General features: G+C 38.5%; 1 long non-coding RNA gene across 1 annotated transcript; it reads right to left on the bottom strand.

Annotated features, from left to right (window-relative positions):
- Window positions 1-2,125: 2,125 nt before the first annotated feature.
- Window positions 2,126-8,144, bottom strand: LOC105354797. Its single transcript, XR_002874338.1, has 8 exons — window positions 8,114-8,144; window positions 6,578-6,670; window positions 5,657-6,117; window positions 4,764-4,829; window positions 4,519-4,590; window positions 3,685-3,837; window positions 3,406-3,497; window positions 2,126-2,718 (listed from the first exon to the last, which is right to left on the bottom strand). It is a non-coding gene; the product is annotated as an uncharacterized LOC105354797 (long non-coding RNA).
- Window positions 8,145-8,400: the final 256 nt, after the last annotated feature.

Here is an 8,400-nt window from a genome sequence, read left to right as displayed (position 1 = left end):
CTCAAAAGATCCAAATTGGTGGCGACTTAAAATTGTCTTTATTGTACCTTCCAGGACAGGCTGTGGTCCAGGACTTGCATTAAGAAATACATTTTTGCAACTGTGAACATAAAGAAAGGAACTTAAAAAAGGACTGTATTCATAGAACACAGAAACAGCAGTCATTTTGCATCTTCCTAGGTCTTTGTTAACCCATAAAAAATTAATGCAAAGCTCAATTGCAGTTTCATTACATCAAAACCATGATACTCTAATTAAGTGCAAGAAAATGAGTTAGCCGACTGCTAAATATGAGATAATAAATATTAATGCAGGCCATGTTTTTCCCCTCTTATTTGCATAGATAATAATGGAAGGGGGGTCCCAGCTGTATGTGCAGCTGTGCTCAGTTTCAACCACAATGAGATTAAAAGTGCATAGAAATAGGCAGATGTAAACATTTCTTTTTCAAAATAAGAACCTTAAAATGCACTCTTCCTAATTTTTAGGCACAACAGAGTTCCACAACATTTTATAGATTCTGAAGAATTGAAAATGATTATTTGTTGAATTTGCTGCATTAGGAGGTCATATTTACAGGGCACGTGACCGGACATGGGTAACAAAATAAGAATTTCTTCCCATGAAATAATATTCTGATATACATTTATCTTGTTGTAAATGGACATTCTTATCAGTGCACTCGAGTTAACTATGGAGTCCCACAGGGCTCAGTCTTAGGACCCATCCTGTTTACGCTTTATATGTTATAGGAAACATAATCAGGAAACAAAAAATTCATTTTCATCGTTATGCCGACAACACGCAGTTGTATTTATCCATAAAACCCGACCAGAATGGCAATATAGACAAACTGAATGCCAGAGACATCAAGACCTGGATGACAATTAATAACCTCCTCTTTAACCTAGAAAAAACTGAGGACATTATACTAGGTCCTAAAAACCTCAGAGATGCTCTGTCTTCTCAGATAGTCTCCCTGGATGGCATAAGTATAGCCCCCAATTCCACAGTTAGAAACCTTGGGGTTTTATTTGACCAGGACTTATTATTTAAGGCTCACATATCTCAGGCATGTAGAACTGCCTTTTTTCACCTGCGGAATATTGTTAAGATCAGAAATATACTTTCTAAGAGTGCACTCAAAGAAATGAAACATTAGATTTAAATAAAAAAGTATCGTCAACCGGTTCCACAAAACAATTTTGTTTAAATCTGAGACAGACTGAATGACTAAAATTCAACATCTTGAATAAGCGCTACATTACACAGTTATTGTAAGTTTACATAGTGCTATTATGTAAAATTTACTCAACATTGTTGCGTTGGATTTATTAATCATATTGAATTTACTCAACATTGTTGCGTTGGATTTATTAATCATTATATTGAATTTACTCAACATTGTTGCGTTGGATTTAATAATCATATTGAATTTACTCAACATTGTTGCGTTGGATTTATTAATCATTATATTGAATTTACTCAACATTGTTGCGTTGGATTTATTAATCATTATATTGAATTTATTCAGCATTGTTGCATTGAATTAAGCAATCAAACTCAAACTCAAACTTTATTTATTTATATAGCGCCTTTCATTTTGGTTAAAAACACAAAGCGCTTAACATAAAAACAGATAAAACAGTCATAAAAAATGAAAGTTGTTCAAAACAGAAAACAAAGGACAATCCCACAAAGAAGGTACCCCTCCCTCACCACCCCCCGCCCCCATCCCCACCCACCCAGTTACCCCAGTAGAACAGTGAACCGAAACAAATAACTGCAGTTGAAGAAGGTCTGGCTTGGTACTGCTGTGAGGAAACGATATCATGGGGATCCATTCATTCCAAGGCCCAGCCGGACCACAGGGGCCATTACCGCAGCGCCCGCCCAACACAGGGCAGCCCAGGGCCCCATCCATGGCTATTAGACCACAGAGTGGGACCCCAGCCCGCCCAACCAGAACGGGCACCACAGCAACGGCATGCCCTACAGGTCAAGCTGGTGGTGCCCAAGAACGATGGATCCCCCAGAGGAAACACTGGAGTAAAAAACATCAGAATAAAAAATAAAAATGATCATAAAATAACAACAATAAAAATAGAAATTACAATTACATGACAAACTACAACCTTTTCAGATTGCGTACAATCATCCTTTTTCACTTGGAAAAACAAAATTGAAGAACCATACCAATTAAACAGAAAAAAATGGCACTACGTTTCCATGGCAGGTAAACAGTTATAACCATCCCACAGAATAAACACTACAATGAACAATGTGATCGTTTTTGGGTTGCTGATCATTCACCTACAAATTCAATGTCCAAAATGCAAGAGGGCGTATGTGAACTATAAATGTCCTCTTACCTTTAGTTAAACATGTGACGTGCACAACAATGATCTCTTCTTATTGAAGTTTTGTCTTTAAGTTTTGGGCTTTTCTCGAGAGTTCAGTCGGATCCAATTCCATGACCACCTTTTGAATCACCTCAAAAGTGTAGGGGAGCTGTGCCAGGTAACTCATGTTGAAGCAGTAAAAAAGTCCAAACAGCATGGCTGTTGCAAGGGCCACATTATCCAGGTCCTGAAGTATCACCACACCTTCGATGATGATGCCAACATCAGGAAAGTCCTTGCCTGGTGTCTCCCTGGCAACATAGACTCCCACTGTTGTTTTCTCAATGGCACTGAGAGTGGAGACATCAGTCATGTCCTGGGCAAAGAAAATATTATTGAAGATTGATTTTTTAAACTGATCTTTTGAATGCAAAAGTTACGATATGAGGAAAACTCGCGAAATGCAATATTGGTGATTAATATTGCGATAACGATATAATTCGCGGTATATAAACAAATAGCAAAACAACCAAAAACATAATTTCCGTGTTCACTGCAACAGTTTAAAAATTAGACTCCAAATGACCCACGTCGACGTAGGAGGCAAACATCAAACATAAAAGGGCTCATCTGATTGATCAACAACGTAAATGGGTCCTTCCGATTGGTTAAATGCATAAAGGGATTTATTTCATTTGTTCAATATTTCAAGCTGCCATGAGATTGTTTTAGCAAATTTAAGGTAACCATTTATTGCGATTTTCGCCGTCTTTTGCGGTATGCATATTGCACAGCTTAATGTCGCGATAACGATAAATTTGCGGTATATTGTGCAGGCCTAGCAAAAGTACTCATGCTATAGTTTAAACATGTGAGCAGCATAGTAAATTATTGTTGCCAAAGATTCCCTGCCATTCCCTGCCACATTTGAAAAGTCAAAATAAAATCGACAACTTCTAGCTCAAATGAAGAATATTAAGCTTTACAATTGTTTTTAGGATCACAGAGTGCACTGAGTACATTTTAAAATGTAGCAAATCAGTAATCTACTTATAACACTCACCATGTACTCGTGCACCAAGATGTCAGGATTCTCCTTCAAATAGAGGCAAAGTCCTTTTTAATGAGGGACTCCCTTCTAGCATCCACGTCATCCTTAATACAAAAGAAAATACAGAAATTTGAACTCAAATTTTCAATAGACAGTGAATATGCATTAAAAATTACAGATCATCAGTACTCTCAGGTAGAGGAAGTCGTGATTTTGAAATGGATTTATTTATACAAGTCTTACTGACTGCAATTTAAACTTGATAGTTAAACAAGTTTGATAAGTTCTTACCATCATCATGTCTGTCATGTCTTTCAACATTTTGCCCTGCTTCCCCGATGGCTTTGCAAACACTCTCAGCAGACTTTCAGACAGAAAGTCAAGCTGCGACAGAAACCTTGACTGTAGAGGCATGGTTGTAATGCGCTTGAACTCTGCGTTTATCTGAAATAACATGAAAGCATTATCAAGCATTGTTTTTAGATGAACACATCCTCTGCGACAACTTGTCAAGGCATAATTTGGTAATTTGGTAGTGAAGTTCTACCAAAAAATCATTGATTGCTTTGCTTGGCACACAAGAAAAATGTTCTAATTTTAACAACGCTGCTGCCAAACTGTGCTGAATTACATCTGGTAGGTCGCTAAGACCATCAGCACTGCTACTTGGTTGAACATCCTCAATGTCATCATCAGAAGCACTGGAAGCAGAATCTAGGGCAGCAACAGTTGCTGATATTACTATTCCTGGTTTAAAATCTTTGGATGAGTAAAAACTGTGTTTCCAGCTCTTGTGGGATTTAAAAGATCCTAAAATATTTGTTTCAAAGTCGCAATGCAAAAACATACAAGTTACAACCTCATTTTTTTTCAAGTGTGCATTAATATGAGTCCAGTAATCTCTTTCAGACACAAGATCCTTACAGGGACACAAGTGGCAGCTAAATATACATCTCTCTAAATGATGGTGGCTAGTTTTAATAACATGACATCTATTCAAATGAATTAATAGTGCATTCCACGTTCTAAAAGTGCATGGACAGCTTTCATGAACACATGGAATACGACTGTTATTCCCATAATGCCCATGTCTTACTCCATAATGCTTCAGAAGGTGGGACCTACTTTGAAAAACTGAAGGGCAGGCCTTGCATTGCCACATTCACTCTGTCACTGGAACACTAGTAGCACTGTTCACTGTAAAGTGGGAAACAAAACATGATTAACTTATAGTGAGGACAAAATGGTGTTTAACTCAAAAATACATTCCTGAGATAAACATAACTCATTTGTCGCTAATTTGCAAAGCAACTTAAAATATATGTAATGCATTGAAAGCCTTAAAAGCAAATACAACTTCTTGTTCTTACCACAAATACTTGAGCCCACGACTTTTCAACTGACTCCAGGTGAATAGATGACTTGAGTTTGTCAATCTGAAGCAAAACAGGGGAGGAGTAATTAAAATAATGCAGCCGACTAAGTAAGCACTTAGCAAGGACAGAGTTTTAGGGCCACGCAGAACATTTTTTGTGAAGGATTTTGTTGTTGTTGTGTATGTAACTGTTGCCATGGTGACTCAGCGGTTGCCATGACTTCTGTGTTACGCAGCATTTTTAGTAAATGTTAAGTTTTATCACAACCCAGCAGTAGCGTCTCATTCTCAACATAACAAGATTGTATTAGAAACTGCATTTATTAATGAGAAGAATGACACTTTGACTTTATTATCGAAATTAACTTTCCTGCTCACCGCTTGATGACCGTAAGGGCAAGGGAGCCGCTCAGTTCCGTGTTTAAGACCCCGCGTCCAGAGAAATTAGCTGGTGGGAGGACGACTCGGACCACGGCTGGATGAGTCTCGACACTTTATTTGTCCACAATGTACACTCGGCATACAGTATCCAGCTACAACTTTTCAGTCTTTTTAGCTACGCGCCCCCGTTCTCTCTCGCTTTACGCTGCAACCCGCCCCTTCTCTCCGTAAGGGCTACGACACTCTTATATTAACAACACTAAAGTGGCGTTAACACACAATGTAAACCACGATTAATTCAAGAAAAAAAATTCACACATAAGACCAAAATATGTTAGGAGCGCCGCAAATGTGACGTTGACCGCTCCTGCTCAAAAGACAAATTAAAATAAAACAGAGTGATAACGTCAACTTATTTCAACGTTAACGTTATGTAGTCACTCTTGAGACATTAAGCTACATTTGGCTCAGATTTTGTCACTATTTAATAAGAAATTCAAGACTTACCGGGAAAGTTGTGGTGTGACGTGTCGTACCACGAGGCATTGGATTTGACTGAGATGGCTGCCTTCTTTTTCCAACAATCCTTAGCGCGCGAGAGGAAATCCCGTGAGGTATCCCGATAATTAGTATTGCAACATAACCGAGTTGCTTCATTCCAAAGTGATCTGAACAAATCTATGTGCAATCTTATCATTTCATGTAGATTATACATTGTACAGTCACATTTGACTCGAAAACATGTAGAAATTGTGTTAAATGCACCAGATATGCTTAGATTAATCCAAGAGACGGCTGTCTCCTTTTTTTCAGTGCACGTCCTTTACATCCTGCAGCACTTCCACCCCCTCTATGAAAATGTTCACCTCCGCGGGGTCATCTGTGAGCTCAGCTCCTTCATGTTGAATGACGTGGATCACCATGTGGAGTTGCTCATTTGTTGCCTGCTCCGCTTCAAGATCAGCATCCTAAAGCAGGGATTTAAAATAAATTACTTATGAAGATGTGTTTTAGGTGTGTTTCAGATAGTCTTACTGTCACGTTATATATATTAAAAAAATTCATCAAAGTTCAAATTCTTTATGGCATTTACTAACAACCCAAATACAAAATCAACTACAATAATAAAAAACAAGAACTAGAACATACTCATATATAAGAAGCTTTACCTACATCATGACTTTTTTCAGCCTAGATTAAAATAATATTTACCCAAGCTCTGGACTAAAAACCTGTAAGAAATATTGTAAATTGCTGGATGATTGAGCACCAAACCTTGTAAGCACGCTTTAAATTCCGAGCTTTCTAGGAAAAATTTAGTTTTGTTTATGGAGCTAAATACAAAACCTGTATGAAGATAGTCTTAACATTTCTAAGTGAAAAAAATGTTACACACAAGGATTCATGTCATACAAATTTGACACTTACCAGGGACTCCTTTATCAGGTCATCAGGACTTTTATTGAGGTAAAGACAAACCGCTTTCAGGATGCATTCTCTTCGTTTTTCAACAGATGTGTTCTGTGAAAACTCACACAAAAAAAGAAACTTTCACAAACTCATCTCTGTGCACAGGTTGCCTGTACTTTATTTTCCAGAAATGGGAAATGGAAAAATTAAACCAGAACAGAGTGAAACACCCATTATCGCATTGCCCATACACAAAAGTGAGTAAGATTCAAAATCAGGGTATGTTTGGTTAAGCTAGTGAGAAAATAAATGGAGAGACATGGTGAATACTACGTTATAAGCTTAATGTGAAATAAGCGTAAAATGGCGACCCAGTGCCTAAAGTACTGTATTTTCATGATTAAAAGTCGCACTTAAGTCTTAAATTTTCTGCAAAATGTAGTGGGCGCCCTATGAGGCGGTGCTCCTAATGAGGCGGAGCTCCTAATCACCCATAACTGAAACTGCGCCCTATAACCCAGTGGGCCATATGGTGGTGAAAATACGGTAAACAATAGTACCCATTTATATTTAAAACAGCATTAAGTTTTTGTTACCCTTCCAAGATGGGAATGGCGTCTATGTAATTTCAGATGTTGCTAAATTATGCACAAGACAGAAAAAATGTTTTAGTGAACATGGACAATTCTATTAAGTTTTTCAGAACACTTAGGCTACGGTAGAAATTGATTTTATAATCTGGATCAGTGTAAATGATTTCAGTACGTACCAACCTTCCCCATGGCTGCCAGGATTCTTGCCTTTAGTCCTGATGTTCCCCCCTTCTTCTTGAAGGTCTTTAGTAACAGATCTGAATAATGATTTAGCTGGAACATGAAGGTGGACACCAGTGGTAATGGGGGTGAACTCGGCATTTACCTGAATCACGGAGTAATTCAATCTCAAACGGAATACCAGTATACAGATTACCATAGAAGTGTCACAGTGTGATTGATGCTCATGTCCTCAAAATATAGTAGCTCATACCTATTAGATTCAATTGCAGAACACTCTTTGCATGTCCACATGATCTAGACAAGAAAAAAAGACGATAAAAGATTAGTGTGTGTGTGTATCTATATATCATCATGATGATGATGAATATATATATATATAAAGCGATAAAAATTTTAATACATTTTATCTTAGTTATTTTTTGCTGATATCCTAAACTCAAAATATAGGCCACCGCTACATGCCTGTTTACCATGAGAGAACTAAGCAGGCTTGTTTGAGGACGGTGAGGGAGAACTGTGGGAAAAGGTGTGCAGAGTTCTTTGGAGTGAGGCAGGAGCCGCCCACCTCCATTTTGTGTTCGGGTTGACGCTGAGCAGAGGAGGAGTTAACCCGCGCGCACAGAAACCGACGTGTTCACGGTTTTCTTCCCTCAATATGGGGTCAACAAACACTCAGTTCTAACGCACAATTAACCAGCGTTACAAATAATTTCTGCCGTTAAAAACATTTGCGTTAACGCTGTAATGACGCGTGAAAGGCAAAACTCTTAAAACTTACGGTGAACTCAGCAGCACACGCTGAAAGAGCTCTCATACACTCACTTGCACTGCTCCGCTCTGGCCTCCTCCCCTTCCTAAACTGGCACGAGCGCAGACATGAGCGTCTCGGCGGGAACTCGGACTTAACATTAGTTCCGCCTCGGCACAAAGTTTATGCATTGGGGGGCGAGGGGATAAACTAAATAACCTCCAAAACGGAGCGGTACAAAAGTGATCCGAACAGAATTTGCCCTACCAAAACGGTTCGATCAACTCCGTGTACCGTTACACCGCTAGTTTCAACGT

This window comes from Oryzias latipes, chromosome 12 (genome assembly GCF_002234675.1).
Source record: "Oryzias latipes chromosome 12, ASM223467v1".
NCBI lineage: Eukaryota > Metazoa > Chordata > Actinopteri > Beloniformes > Adrianichthyidae > Oryzias > Oryzias latipes.
Note: the sequence above shows the minus strand (reverse complement) of the source record. Positions and strands in the feature narration are given on the sequence as shown.